Below are 16,319 nucleotides of genomic sequence, written 5' to 3'. Positions count from 1 at the left end.
CCAAATAATCAAGAGAGGGCGTATGGTCTGGGGCACTAAAGCGTTTACGCATACTGGTGGGCCGAAAGGTTTAATGTGTCTTCCCGGAGAGATTAATTAAAGCCGGGCAAGACTGGCTCAACGTTATTATTTCATTTTAAGTGCAGCTGGAAAGCAGAGCATGAGCCCTTGTCCAACTCTGCTGGAGAGGAAAACGCATGTTCATCATTCTTTCCTATTAGAGCAATTCTGCAGTCGCTCCTCGCACTCGGGCGGCGGAGCTCGTGATGGCGCTGGGGACAGGAGACAGGCGGGGGGACTCACTGTGCCTGCAGGTGAGGCCGGGCTCAGGGAGCGGGCCAAGTGGGGCTACCGAAGCCCGAGGCCCCCACGACTGCAGGAGCTGAGCAAGCACTGAGGATGATTTAGAAAGACAAACGAAATCCAAAAAAAACTTCTAAAAATTTGACCAATATTAGAAACATCACAAAATCAAGAATAAGAACATTTTCCTTGAGTTCCTACCCTACCACTATACTATCTTCTTTCATTTTTGACTGTATACTCTTTGCCTTTTCATATGAAAATGATTTTATGACCTTTTCTATAAAGAGAATAGAAAGATATCCCAATCTCTCTTTCAGCATAGTTGTTCGAATTTTTTATTTTTCATAGTTTACATGGATACAGTTGTAGCTTAATACGCAGATATATTCACTGTTTTTACTACTGCTTCCAGTTAGTGCTCTATAAATACAGGAACTCTGTTAATCCTAACATTCTATTCCTTATGATTCCCATCAAATTAGAAAAGGCAAAGTATCATGTGCTCCTGACTGCACATGACAGGAGACACGTCCAGCCTGACCCAGCACCTGCGAAAAGCAAATCGTCGCTGAGGGACTCAGCGCACACAGCTGAGACCGGAAGCATTTCCTTCGGACCGGTTTCTGGCTTCATGCATTTCACATCCCCTTCTCCTCCACGCTCCCTCTCCCACATGACCTACGGCCCCGCGTCCTTGCGTAATGGGTGGACAGAGGGCACCAGCACAGCGGGCGTGGCCGCAATGCCGTTTCTACACCAGCCTGGCGAGCAATAGCTTCGTCCATTGGAAATGGCTGTGAGACTCAGAATGACAGTCCACTGAACCCAAACCAAGCCCCCCCCCCACACTGCTTCCCCTTGGCGGGGTCCCCAAATGCCACCTCACCGAAAGGGGAGGGTATGGAAGGGAAAGTCAAAATGGAAAGAGCCAGTGGTCTTAACAGTCGTGGTTAAAATATCTTACTTTCGCAAATTTTACATAAGCCTATGTGTCCTCCCAGGACCCTGGACAGAACCTGTGTAGCTGAACAGGCCCTGGAAGCCTAAGTGTCACTAACGTCGCCGTGAATCCTCCTCCAGGGTGAAACGTGAGAACAGCATTTTATTCTCACCCTCTCTCTACAAGGGCTCTAGGGAGAGCTAAATCAGCCACGGAAACCCAGTCGCTAATGCAGCTGACCCTTGAACAACGTGGTTTGAACTGCGCGAGCCCACTTACACGCCGGTTTTTTCCAATAAATACAATAAATGTATTATCTCTTCCTTGTGATTTTCTAAATATTTTCTTTTCTCTAGCTTACTTTATTGTAAGAATATAGTATACAATGCATATAACAGACAAAATATGTGTTAAGGCTTCTGATCAGCAGCAGGTTATTAGTAGTTAAGTTTTGGGGGGTCAGAGTTAGATGTGAATTTTCAATGGCATGAAGTGTCGGCGCCCCTAACCCTCATGTTGTACTTAGAATTATCTAAAGAAATCAGACATTATCCATAATTTTGTCCCAGCGGTTTATTCAGAAAACTCAATAGATGGCATTTCAAATGTGATTTTTTAGGGAGTATTAAATGACTGAATTAAAAATAATGATGGGGAGCATAAAATTAATTTGCTTTATATCTATTTAATGATAGAAGTCCTTTCCATGGAGATTGGATAATATACTTTCACGGTTTTAATTTTGATTTTTCCCACTTTTCCTCAGGTTTCATTTTTTCTTTGCATCCTTTACTTTCCATATTTTTTCTTTCATCTTTATTGTTCCCTGTTCCCTTCTCAGCCTTTAGGGTTTCTTAGTGATGGTTTTGGTTCAGAAACACATTCTCTTGGCTTAACTGATACACAGAGAAAATCCTGGGGTAGGGAAGAGCCACCAGGTGGATTAGGGTACTGAGACCCGGGGCACACTTCACTGCAGAGATTAAGCAGTGTCTTAGTCCGGGCTGCTGTAATGAAACCCCATAGACTGGTGGCTCACACAGCAAACATCTACTCTCACAGTTCTGGAGACTAAGAAGCCCGAGAGGGCACAACAGGACTGGGTTCTGTTGAAAACTCTCTTCCGGCTTTCAAATGGTTTCCTTCATGCCATATCCTCACGGGGCAGGGAAGAGAGGGATGGAAGGAGAGGGAGGGTGGGAGGGGAGACAGAGAGAGAGATCATCTCTCTTACGTCTCTGCTGATAAGGGCACTGATGCCATCATAAGGGCTCTGCTCTCCTGACCTAATCACCACCCAGAGACCCCACCTCCAAACACCATTACACTGGGGATTAGGGCTTCGACAAACGAATCTTGGGGAGACACAAACATGCAGTCCATAGCAGATAGCTAGGCAATGCAGGCAAGCGTGCGCGCACGCGCGCGCACACACACACACACACACACACACACACACACACAACGTGTGCATCCTCTCGGCTGCCAGATCTCTTACTGTCATAGCTGGATCTAAGTCTCTTCCTTCCACGAGCGCCCTTTCTGCTGCTCTCTATACTAACGTTCTCATTCAGGTCCGTCTGTCCATAATTTAACCCGATCTCATTCAGGCCGGTTCACTGCTCACTAGAAAACACTGGCAGCTCCTCTTGACCTAGAGTAACCTCTGGCATCTATTTACATTTTCTTGCCATTTCAGAAATTAAGCTCCAGTTAGAGCAGGAGGGAAACAGCTTACTTTGAACTAAAAACATTTTTTTAGTGCGAGCCTCCAGGTGGGAGGAGGAGAGAGGACAGGACGTGACTCCTGCGAGGACAAGGCACGTCACCGTGCAGACCTGGCTGCCGGGCCCTGCTGGCTGGGCGTGCGTTTCCCTGGGCGGAGCGCACCTCCCGCCCAGGCTCGGCTCTGCTGCGCTCCTGCCCCTGGAGAGACGGACGACAGCTCCCTTCGCATGGTCTGAAGCTAACTAAAATGTTTAATCGTAAATGTGTACAGTTTCAAAGGATATGACTTCTGGCACATTTACATTGAAATTTTAAAGTGAAACTATTATTTCCCTTTTAAATGTATCTATAGCAATATTATATCCACCATCACCTATTTTTAAAGGCATACAAATTCTTCTTAACAATTAGGCGTTTTCATTCTCTTTTCTCCTTGAAATTTTATTTCTACTCCACTTCCGCCTCAGGATTTTATACCAATGTAATATATTTTTATATTTAAATATCTTTTATTAATCACTCTTTCATAAGCTTATGCTACAGAAATTTTTAAGCTTCCATTCTTTTTTTTTTCTTTCGTAATCTCCATAGCCAAGAACTTCATGGCCAAATCTGAATTCCTTTTGCTACAATTTTAGCTCAGTCTAGTAATTGCAATAGAGAAGATATGTCTCCTGTAACCCTAGAGTTCTAAGAGTTAAAATTTTCTCCTGTATTATCATTTACAGGTATTTTTATATGCAAATGATCAAAAACAACACATAAATTATAGTTTTCATAATTATTACACATCAAAAGTAAACTTGTGCTGGAACTTTCTTAGTGTGATAGGTGGTGGTTTACAGTGTCTTATCAAATGAGGTGACACAAATATTTAAAATTATCCCTTTGCTTGATCTCCTCAGGATAATGTATGGCACTGACAAGGACAGGGGACAAGCGTATCTTTCTTTAGTCAAGTGGGAGACAAGCTATAGCAAAGGAAGGTGGGAAGAAGGGATCCCACAAATTTCACTGCAGACACCCACCCAGGCAGATTACTTTAGGAAAGAGTGGCGGTGGAAGCTGAACACCTGGGAATTGATTTTCTTAAAACTGTGTTTACATATCTAAAAAGTTACATGTATTCCAGAGAGCAAGTGTGCCCGTTTGAAAAGCTGCTCCACGAAGATCTCAAAATAGCCGCGAACTTTCTCCCAGAATAGCTAAGAGGTGAAAGAGCGCGCGAGGCAAGCGCAGGGACGGGTGGGGACGGGTGGGGACGGGCACAGACACGCGGCTCGGAGGCCTTGGGAGTGGGACGAAGCCCAGTGCAAGGGGCTCTTTTCAGATAAATTTAGCCCTTGGGAATTCTGATCCAATTATATTGTGACTACGGAAACTTCATTTGATTTCTTTTGATGACTATTTTCTGCTTTTTGGAAAGTAAGTGCCTTTTAAATAAATCTATTTAAATTTACTCAGATAACCGAAGTTATTAATCTCAGCCCCAGTGGCTTCTCTCAGTTTACACTCACACAGGAGGCCCTATTAATCATGAAATGTCCTGGATTATCGCTTTCAAATGAGAGGGAAAAATACAGAGGACCTCTCCAGCAAAATGCACTCGGTTGCTTTATATTGACAAATGTCATTCGAATTACTCTTGGAATCGGTTCATGATTTACTTCAAATGCCTTAAATAGATGAAAATTCTCAATAATCTTATTTATTTCAATTTATATTTTTCAAACTATTTTTTCAATGTATACTTATTTATATTTATTATTAATTTCACATGTAGTAAATAAAATATATAATAAACATAATGTTAGTTACTTATATTTAAGTAAAAATATTTATATTTATTACCATTTTTTCTCTAGAAAGATTTATTGCTACGGAAATCAACAGGTGTCTTTTCCAAAAAAGGATAAAGACCTCACATTTATAAAGGTAAGTATGAAACATCTTACAGCAATATACACAACTAAGAGTGCTTTCTAAAAAAGACTTTATAAAACAAATAGGAAACAGTGCAAGAAAAAAGTCAAAAAGTCAGTTGTATGCACCTCATAACCGTATAAAATTGGCAAGCATAAGCTTATTCACTGATATTAAGCAAAATGGCATGCATAGATCTATTTAAGGCTTTTAATAATACTAAACTGAGAGGGAATCTACAACAAGGTAAATTTTAAATTTCTCTTAAATTTAAATTTATCATGTATTGTTTCGTTTATTCAATTTATTTTTAATTTATATTCCTTTCAATTTAGCAAATAAACCCTACCATTGAAACGAAGGATCAAATGTTTCCCCACACTTCGGGAAAGTGAAAACTAGCAAGATCTTATTGTAAACCAACTACTTGTCTTCGATTATTTGGCATGAGGTCTTACACATCAGCCCAGTTCTTAACCCCCTCTTGGAGCGCCCAGCAGCAACGTTCTGAAACCCCGTGAGAAGAACTGGCCTCGGAGCAGCGGGCGAGCAGAACGGCACCGTGTGCGCTGCGCACGGCCCACCCGGCCCTCGGTTAGACCGGAGGCACCTTCCACCCTCGGTCAAGCAGCAGACTCTCCCGAGCCAAGCTGGTGATGTCACGGCCTGGCCCAAGGCGGGAAGTGGACGGGGGGAAGGGACGGGAGCGGAAGCGAAGGGGAGGAGGGGAGCGGGAGACAGAGAAGGACGGGGGGCGGGGGGAAGAGGCGCCCAGAGAAAGAGAGGGCAGGCTGCGATTGGAGAGGACGGGGCGGCGCCACCCCTCGTCCCCTGCTACTGTCACTGTTACCTAGGTCTATTTAGAGAACTTTCCAAAACACAGAGTGGCTTTGTGGGTCTGGCTCTCAGAACTTATGCAACCAATTGTTCTGGGAACAGCCTGGAAATTTCACAAGGAGCTGAGCTCTCAAGAAATTGACAGTTTGACCAAAAGATCAAAGGTTTGGTGCAGTGGGGCTAATTTTCAGAAAGCCTTCCAAACTGAGAAGATTTTCCTCCTTGTTAGGGCAGTTAACACATGTGGAAATGTAATTCGAGGCCCTTGTAAGCAGCTTTCTTCTTGGTTCACAGTGTTTCGTGACCATCGGTCCTCTCCAAACCCATGAAAACAAAGCAGGCGACCAGGATGACTGCTCCCAAATCACTGATGGGAGGAGAGAGGAGCACAGCACGATGCAGCGACCCGCGGGGCTTGCCGAAAGGGGAAAGCGGCAGGGCTGGGTGACAAGTCCGAGTGCCTTCGACTGGCGAAGCGCATGGCCGCGCGGCCGCGTGTGGGCGGGAAGGAAGGGGCTGCACGGCGAGGCGCGGGTTAGCCGTGGCCGGGGTGGGAATGAAATCTGAACAGTTACTTGAGATTCTGAGTGCTCAGGATATGTTTACCGAACCAGTAAGATCTAAAAGCCACACATGAGACCTAGATGAGGGAGGTCTGCGACCCACGAGAGCTAATCCAGTCTGCTGCTCACTGAAACATAACAAACAGCAACTCTCTTATGGTAATGTTTGTTTAATCAACAGGAGGCGATGTAGATAATCCAAACACTGGGTAGCAATCCCTAATGACCAGGAGATGCTTAACACTTATTTGGAAGCTAAAGTCTAAAAGCAAAACCGCGCTTCCCCCGGCATGTCATAAATCACCGCTTGCGCTGCTGCGAGGAGCTCAGGACGGGAGGACGGAAGCCTGAGTCGCACCACGGCTCTGCGGTTCATGGTCCCTGTGGTTCGGATCAGGCCTCTCAACCAGTCCTGGGACTTACTGGGCCCGGGAGTCAAGGCGCTGGCATGCGTTTTCATCATAAACTTACATGAATTGAAAAGGCATTAAATAGCTACTCATCCCTTTCCTTCACATGTATGAGGCTGTTCTAATTGAATATTGTAACTGGAAACGCTCGTGCTCTGCATAGACCATCTGGAGATGTTTTCAACCCTCTGAAGGGCTGATTCTCAAACGCAGTTCTTTCCTTGGAAGCCCTGCAGGCAGGACCTTGAAGCCTGTAACGCTCCACGGGCCCAGGCTTTCCCACGTGAAGTCCTTTTGGCCTCGGTCGCCCCATTTAGCTCTCTCCACTGGCCCGTTATCCAGATTGCAGCCAGACCTTTGTGAATATAGTCATCTTTGCCAAATTAATGACAATAAAAATTCAACTTATTTGCACCTAATTCATTCTGGTGACACACATCTCCTTTCCATCGTAACTTAAGCAGCTTAGACTTGCCACACAAAGCACGTTCTGAGCATGACTGGCCAGTGCTGGTTGCAGGATTCAGATAAAAGAGCAGGACGGGACAGGCTGGAACGGTCATCTGCATGTTGCTCTCAGGAACCCAGCACTATCGTCAGCTCCTACTGCAATTACATTAACATAGTTTTTCCAGAAGGAGCGAGCGCTCAGCTATAGTAAATTTACAAGGGAGGGTTCCAAAAGCAACATGTGTTTCTCCTCACTAACTCCACTAATAATTCTAGTTAGGAACACACTGATTAAGCCCAGGACACACTTTCCAGAAGAATCTTACTTCCATTATCTTGACTAATTTCTTGAACTCAGAGAAAAAAGGAGAAGTTTATAATTCATTATGGCAAATTATGCGAAGTTAAATCTCTGACAGCCTGTATCTATAAAAAGAAAGGAGACTGACCATTATTACTATTTTTTTTTTTTTGGAAGGACTGCTCCAGCACTGCCTTGTAAACACAGTCCGTTCAAGTGGCGGGAAATGCTAAATATCTGGCTGAATTTTGCCAGCGTGTTAAGGCATTTACTATAAAAGCGTTTAAGAAGAAAACAGTGGCCACGGTTCATCGGAACACACGTGCATGAGTGTGACACCACTCAGTGGTGTTACAAAGCCAAGATAAAACGGAGCGGATGAGAGAACAAACCCCCCAGAGGTAAGTTGTGACCTGGTGTCTGTCTGTCCTGACCCACCTGCCTCTGCCTTCCGACCCCAGCACTGCCTGCCCAAGGCGCCTCGCCCTCTGGGGCACCCGGCCCTGCCACTTCCTCGCAGCCGCCGCGGTCGCTACAAACACAAACTGGCTCATGCTACTTCTGCTTATTTAAGGCTCGGCAAAGTGCTCACCGCGTTTTAAATGAAGTGCAGGTTCCTCTAAGATCTCATTTTTTATTGTGTTTTTCTCAATCATTATTCTCCGACATCACTGACCAACTTGCTGTACCTACAAAACTTACTTGCCTCAGGGCCTTTGCACTTCTTAGGCCCACTGCCTGGAGTTCTCTTTCCTCTAAATGGGACCAGGCTATTTCCCCCTGGCAATCGGGGCTCAGCCCTTTCCAGGCATCTCATCGGAAGTAGCCCGTAGCTGACTCTCATCACATTACCTGGTTTCGCCGTCTTAAGTCTCTCGGTATCTAAATTCCCTGCGTCAGCATGCACGATGCCTATCTTCCCTGCCAGCACGAAAACCCCAGGACCAGGAACCCGCTTGTCTGGTTTACCGCTGTGCTGCCTACACTTCGGCATAAGTGAAGAAGACCTCGTGCCACATTCTAATCCAAGCCCCAAATGACTTGACTAGCCCGGGGTGGGCCAGGATCAGCACTGGAAGCCAAGGGTTTGGTTGTGGCCAGAGAGACAGCGAGGGCCGGGCCAGGGAGAGGTGGGAGCTTGTGGCCAGCTGCAGACTGCCTGCCACTTGCCCGCTGTGTGGCCTTGGGCAAGGTGCTTACAACTGTAGTGAAGTTCACGTTTTTTATTTAGAAGAACAGAGAGCAAACAGCATTTACAAATAACTACTTCACCGAGTTGCAAAGCTCGAATGACACAATGTACGCAAAGTGACTAGATCTGCCCCTTCCACACACAGGCCCTCCATAAGCGGTAAGTCATGGCGGCAGATAGCTGTTACCGCCCAACAGATGCACTTCCTTTTCTCTTTGCAACGCTCCCCTCCCTCTCCTGAACGGCTGCTGGGCGCTCCCCGTTAGGTGGCCGCCCTGGACCAGGTCAGGCCGGGAGTCGCTTTTCCAGTGCTGGGGAAACTACAACGGGGTCCTGCGGTGGCGGCCCCAGCGGGCTCCACGGTGCGGTCCTCTTCTCTCCCTCTCCCATCCAAGCTTTCCTCTTAGTTTTGTAGACGGAACTTCGCTAACAGGAAGAAATTACCAGAGCTGACTTTGGGGCAAACTTCTCGGAGGAGCGACTGTGAGCTTTCTACAGCCCTCCTGCTGCCGCTTCATCCAGATTTGGTGTTAGATATTGGCGAGTCTAAGAACAACGGGTATGATGCAGGTTCTCCATCAATGCGTTCATCGTTCGCGGATTCGCTCATTCCTTCACCGAGTGTTCCTTCCCAACGCCATGCTATTCCTGAGGAAGGGTGAGCATAGACCCTTTCTAACTCGGCTTGGAGAGTCTGGAAACTAAAGCCGTTGTCTAGTTCCTGGAGAGTTTACAGGCTATTCTGGGAACAACCTCAACAGCAAAAGCTCCCTGCACACTGATGTGGCTGAACGTAGCAAGGCCACTTTACATATACATATATCATTACACTTCATCCTCACGAGAACCCTGGAACGTAGACTTCATTTTTGCGGAAAGTGACACTCAGATTAAATAGCATGCCCGAGTTTATAGTTACGAAATGGCACTGCTAGATTTGGACCGAAGTCTGTTTGGTTCTAAAGTTCATTTTCTTTCCACAGTAGGTTGTATTTTCTTCTGTTTAGTACGCGTGGTCACCTCCTTAGTAATTGCTGGACTGTCACCATTTCCAGACCGCTCAGCTGTCCATCTGCTGAAGCATCCGGTGCTGGCAAGGGCACTACTAGCCCTCCCAGCCTTTCCCCCTCGGTTTCCCCAGGTGTCTAGTCAGTTGCAGTTTAATTCCCTTCCATTCTCAGTTACTTTGCGCCATTGAGGAGCTGAGTTTTCTCAGGGCTGCACAGACAGAAGTCTGATTTAGTCGAGCGAAGATGGACTTGGGAAGTTCTAACTGGAGAAGTCCTGTGTTCAAACAGGGCGTGTGGGGGGAAGGTCACAGCCGAGTACGGGGTTGTGGGAGTGGCCGTCGCATCCGTGCGTGGGTCAGCGTGTCTGCATGGGTGTGAGAAGGCAAGCACACGGACTGTCTGCCGCAGAACGCATCTGTGGCTGCAGCGGCTCTGGCTGCCACTGGGCATTTTTATTGCCTGCCTGTCCATGTGTTCGTAGGTGCACATGTGGCTTCTCTGTGGGTGTGCCAGTGGCGTCTGTGATGGGTTTCTCTGCGTGCATGTGGGAGTGCTGAAGGAAGAGCTGACTTCTAAATAGCTTTTCCAGACTTCCATCCAGGGCCCAAGACTCAAAGTGAAAATGATGTCAGATGCGTAAATGAAATTTGCTACTGCTATCTTCATAGGGGGCATGGAAAAACCAGAAAATGGAATAAACGGTCCACTGCACCCCCCTTTTCCTCTTCTCTTTCCAGTGTTAAAAGAGTTTCCACCCCATTTCCACGTCATCCTTTATCTGTCCAGGTGAATTACTCTTCACTTTGCCTGTGTGTCATCAAATTGAATGACTGTTTCTGTGTTTCTGCCTCGAGGCAGGGGAGAGAGAGCTGTGTGATCTGGAGAAGACTGGCAGGAGAAATATCTAGACAGAGGGCACAGGGAGCCAGTGCCTGCCCTGCCGTGCTGAACCGTCCGAAGTGCTTGGGAACACACGCAACCCCAGTCAGGGTCACCTGGGTGTAATTTCAAGCAGGCTATTCCGGGATGTGATTTTAATTAAGTAATACGGAGAAAGAGTTGGGGGCACAGGAAACAGTCTGGATGAATAGAAAAGGGAAGTGTGACTGGGGGTCTCCAGACGGGCAGAGGAGACAAGATGCCCAGTCACTGTGCCGTGGGCAAAGGTTCTTCAGTCACGGCCCCAGCATGAACAGGAAGTTTTGCTTACAACCATACAGTATTTCCATTTTTTTTTTTTTTTTTTTTTGGTCCTCTGCTCATGAAACGGCATTTTCATTATGAACTGTTCTGCTGCTGAGAAGGTGGTACCCTGGATGTGGAAATAGCATCTAGACCCTAGATGGAATATCTCCCAAAACAAATGGAGAAAGAGAAGTCTGCTGAAGCGATAAACTGCAGTCTCCTGTGCGTGCGGTCAGCTTGAGACAGGACCAACAGCACTGGAGGGGCACTGGCAAGCAGACGGCCAGAGCCACAGCTGTCCACCTGCGCGGCCTGTCGTGAACAAGCAGCTAGGCTTCCTCTAGAAAGCACTCTGCGATTAACTACGTTTAAAACTGAATCTTGGTGGGTCAGTATTTAGAAACAATACGTTATCAGATAGGATAAAGCTGATCCATAATTGCATATTTCTAACCTTTCTCCTTCTTAGATGCTAAAAAGAACTCACGCTTGGCCTACTTCAGCATGCTTCTTTTCTCCGTTCTGCAGCCATTGTATCTTCCTGATTGGCTTGACTAGCTTTTGAGATTTGGGGATGCAGCAAAGGTGGAGGGGCGGGGGAGGAAGAAGACGAGCAGATTTTTATAGGGATTTTTAAAGGAATTAGCTGTGGTCTGTGAGAAGTGGATAGACATGAAAAAACATTTTTTTTGAAGGACTAGGTATCACCTTCATGGAGTATGAGGAAGCACAAGTAATATACTTGTTAACCTGAACTTATTTGGGGTGGGTAGAATAGAATTCTTTTAAATTCAACACCTATATGGACCAAAACAACTGGAACGTAGTTTTAAGGAAGACTGCACATAAATTTTATTCCGTATTATTCTAAATTACTTTTCCTAGAAGCTTGTTAATTGATATTTTGATTTTCAAGCTCAAGGGAACCCTCAGCCATAGGCTGTTAACCCACTCGCCCCCACTGCTCAAGGTTCCACATGTTAAATTGGACACTTCTGCAGAGATCCAGGCCATACGACCAGCTGCTGATTGGTCATTTCCACCTGGATGTTCCTTCAGCACGTCAGACTCAAATGATCTCACCACTGTACTTTCTAAATCTTCTCCTTTAGTGTACCCTCAGCGAATGGTACTTTTATGCTCAGATTTCTAAACCAAACACACAGTCTCTCTTCACCTTGCCCCCTCTGACATCAATCAGTCAGGTTGTCTATTCTAATTTCTAACTAGTTCTACAATCTGCCCGCTCGTCTCCATCCCACTGCCATGACCTTGGATCGGACCGCCGTCCTCTCACCTGCATAACTGCAGTAACTTCCTCACTGGCTTCCCTGTCTCCAGGCCTTGCTTGACCCGTAACTCTCCATGAAAACCGTGTGTACCTTTCCTATATAGTTATCCTTAAATATTTAAATCTTGAGGTTTGCTATTTGCTTTCTACTTATGTGTTTCATATTGAACATATTTTAAAGTTTTTGAGTACTATGCCAAAATATCTAACCTATTTTCCCCATCTTAAAAAAAAAAAGGCAACACATCAACGCAATTTCCTTTTTTCCCACCACAGACATCCTCGAGGGTCTTTTGTCTACCTGTCTGGACCGGCTGGAGCATCGTCTGGGACTTCCTTTTATATTTTCTGCATTGAATGTATCACTTGCTGGATCCCATGTCTTCCTCTTTTCTGGTTTATTCTTGCAAGCAACAGCCTTTGAAAGAGTAAATGTTCTCACCAAACACACAAAAGGTAATTATGTGAAGGGATGGAGGTGTTAACTAACCTTACTGTGGTAATTGTTTTGTAATATATGTGTACCAAATCATGGAAAAAAAAATTAAATTCTAGGCTGAAAAAAATAATCCTTGAACTTGAAGATGCTGTTCTCTTGCATACGATTTTACTGACAAGAAGTCTGTGTATCTCCCTAGAGGCGTCCCCATCCCATCTTTATTGAGATATAAATGGCACATAACACTGTGTACAATGTGTTGATGTAATACACTTCTATCTTGCAAAGTGATTACCAAAGTAGCATTAGCTAATGCCTCCAGGGTATAAACTTCCTGGAAGCTTCTACGACCTGTTCTTTTATTTTTATGTTTTAAATTTTTACAATGATTTTCATAAGTGTGGCTCTTTTCTCATTTACATCACTTAGCATTTGGTAGAACCATCCATTTTGAATTTGTTCTTCAGTTTGGCTAAAATCGTTTCATTTTTCTGATCTTTATCTATTCTCTCTTCTCAAAACTCCTTTAGTTGGATGTTGGAACTTCTGAATTCATCTCTATGTCTTTTATCTTTTCCATTTCTTTTTCTTCTTATTTCGAGTTCCAGAAACAAACTAGGTGGTACCTTCTTATCCTTCTATTAAAGTTTTTTTTTTTTTTCTGGAAATGTGATTTTTAACTCAATCCAGTACTCTGTTACATCCTATGTCAATGAGATGGAAGCCCCTGTTACAACTTTGGGTTTCTTTCCAAACTGCTCCTGTTCTGCATTTTCAACTTGGCTCCTTCTCTCTTGGCCTCCTCTCCGATTTACCGTCCTGTGTTTCACCTTTGTTTTCAGCATAGGGAATTCCTGAACAATATTTTGAAAGCAACAGTGAGACCTCCTTAGACCCCAGAGGGCTTGGCATCGCATGCTTCTACAGCGCTGCTACAACCAGAGGCATTGGCTGCCAGCTGGTCACAGCATAAAAAATACCCTATATATTATTGCAACTGATGTTTGTGTCAAACTGATTCCTTTTATACAGTGACAGATCCTTTTGTAAGTCAAATCGCCTCTCCTAACTTTCCTTTTGTCATAGATACAAAGATCCTTTGAATCGGGTTTGGTGAAATGAGTGGGTACTTCTGTTACCTGAAGTTGAACAGGCTGAAAGAGATTATGGCTTAAATATAAGTATGAGCTTCTATTATTAATACAACAGTCACAGACAAAAAAAAAAAAAGTAAAATATAAAATAAAAATGAGTGTCTGTTGTGGGCAGCAGCTCCCAGCTTAATGAGTTCATATACTCTCCATGCATGGAGACATGAACAGAAACTCTCTTTAAAAACAGAATAAATCCAAACCTTCTTAGAACTGTGAAGTTCTGGTAGGACACAGTAAGACGAACTATGTGACCTTTGCTTTTCTGATCTTTAATTGCATGATTGATCTCGATAGAAAGAGGAAGAAGCAACAGAGAAGCTGTCCAGGAGCAGGCACACAGTCGCCAGTATCTAACAGCAAGAACTATTAGTCTCTGTTCATCTAAATCCAGAGCATTGCTTTGTACAAGGAAGAGTTTAAAAACATCTCGGGAACAGATGTAAAAGCACTCTTTTCTTTTTTAGCAAAAATGTGGTTACCGTAGGCCACCGCAGTCAGAAGCAGAGGACACCATGCTGGCTAACGGAAACCAGATGCTCTGGAAAAGGAAGCCATGGATGAATATGAATTATTTTCAGCTGAATGACCTTCAATTATCTCCCTTATTGTTGAGCCCTGGTTCTCTGCCATAATCTTCCTGTGGGTACCTTGAGAAGAGAACAACAAAGGGACTCCACTGTAGAGTGATTTATGGAGGACATGCACAAGGGTCATCTATGGTATGTGAGGGAGAGAGGGAGGGAGAGAAAGCGAGAGACCAAGGGCAAGAGAAAGAGAGAGACTGGGAATTCACTCAAGATCAAAAATAAAAACACAGGAAATACAGTTATGTGGGTAGAGACTTGGGGAAGAGCCAGGAGTTCAGGGTTCCAGTCTTTATTTTGGTACTGACTCATTGTGACATGTTGGACCTATTTAAAATACGTTTATTATGAATCCAATCTCAGCCTTGTTACGCCAAGATTCTCTCGCCATTGCAAAATGGAGCGAGTCTTTGTAGATTTCCTATTTTCCAGGAATACTATGAGACTTGATAGTAAGATGATCCATTTTCCTTTTTCTCATACGTTATCCAGGGCCATAGTTAAATATCTTGAAGATGCCAAGACTGAATAGTCATTTTCCTGTTCCCAAATGGAACTTGTTCTTAACCAACTTCCCTTTACCAAACCACCTTATTAATCTTAATGGCTCTATTTTGATTGCTATTGCATGTCTTTGAAAGAAAAGGGGGTGGTGATGTGTGATGGAAGAAATTCTTCATAGTAAATACACTGTTTATGGAAAATATAATCTTTAAGAGAAGATTCACTTGTAGACTCAACTCCATCTCTTTCATTGGACTTTGCTACATTTTTCTCAACAGTTTCAACACCCACAAGGACATTTCCATCTATACCTCTTAACAAACCCAAGCTTATTGATGAAGTTAAACTAATCTTGTTTTTTTTTTTCTTCAACTTTATTCTGTCTTCCTCTCTCTTTCCTCCCACTTAGAAACAAACTCTCTTTTTCTAGTTTATTCCTCTTAATGGATCCACGATTTTGCTAGAATTCCAGATTTGGTACAGTCTCCTCCTCTATTAAGTTCACTGATTCTGGTACAATACCTATCAAGAAATTAGAAGAGATTTCTTTTAGGGTCCTTGACTGAGCCCTAAGGCTAAGAGGAGCTCTGGGAAATGAAGAACAAAGACCAGAGCCCATCTACTTTCACCTTCTCAACAAAGATCTCTCCACTGATTTTCTCCTGTGCCTTCTACATACAAAAATTTTCCCTCTTGGTATTTTATTTTCTAAAAACACACAAACGTGCTATTATTTCTTCCATCTGAAAAACTACCCCTCCAACAGAAACAAAACCAAAAATAGCTATATTTGTTTCCTAGGGCTGTGATAACAAAACACCGCAGGCTGGGGTTCAAACAACGGGAATTTACTTTCTCACAACCCTGGAGTCTAGAAGTTCAAGACTGAACAGTGTTAAGGAGTTACCAGGCCTGGCTTCCCCTGAGGTCTGCGTCCTTGGCTCCTGGCTGACTACGTCTCACTGTGTCCTCACATGGTCCTGTGCGTGTGTGCACGCCTCCCTCGTGCCTCTCTGTGCGTCCTGATTTCTTCTTCTTAGAAGAGCCCACTATAGCAGCCTCATTTTAACCTAATCTCCTCTTTAAGGGTCCTGTTTCAAAGTGTAGTCACGTTTTTGACACTGGGGGTTAGGGCTTCGACAAGTGACTCTGAGAGGGAGTGCAGACACAATTCAGTTTACACCATAAACCAAAAACAAAACACCTCTAAGACACTCCTTTTACTCTGCTTCTCTCTCCTACTCCCTCATTTTCTGCTGCCCTTTACAGAAAACTTCTCAACAGAGTCGCATGCATGTGCTTGCTGTCTCCAACGCCCCCCCCTTCCACCCCCACTCCATTCAGCGTTTTGCTCTCATCAGTCCACCAGGACCACTCCGTCCAGTGGTCATTCTCAGCTCTCCCTCTACTTGACACGGCACCGACACCTGGCACTGCTGCCTGACCTCGTCCGCACTGAGCTTCCGGACGCCGCGCTCCTGGTTTCTCTCCTGCCTTCCTGG

General features: G+C 44.7%; 2 long non-coding RNA genes across 3 annotated transcripts in view; one reads left to right on the top strand and one right to left on the bottom strand.

Moving 5' to 3' along the window:
• LOC107512034 overlaps positions 1 to 16,319 on the bottom strand; it is a 194,748-nt gene that overhangs the window by 49,422 nt on the left and 129,007 nt on the right. The gene's annotated exons all lie outside the window — the stretch shown is intronic.
• LOC118612854 lies at positions 7,643 to 14,367 on the top strand. The gene is made up of 3 exons (XR_004955174.1): positions 7,643 to 7,859; positions 12,413 to 12,592; positions 14,194 to 14,367. It is a non-coding gene; the product is annotated as an uncharacterized LOC118612854 (long non-coding RNA).

This window comes from Rousettus aegyptiacus, unplaced genomic scaffold, assembly GCF_014176215.1.
Source record: "Rousettus aegyptiacus isolate mRouAeg1 unplaced genomic scaffold, mRouAeg1.p scaffold_m13_p_17, whole genome shotgun sequence".
NCBI classification, from domain to species: domain Eukaryota; kingdom Metazoa; phylum Chordata; class Mammalia; order Chiroptera; family Pteropodidae; genus Rousettus; species Rousettus aegyptiacus.
The sequence above is the reverse complement of the archived record's forward strand: the minus strand, read 5'-3'. Positions and strand labels throughout refer to the sequence as shown.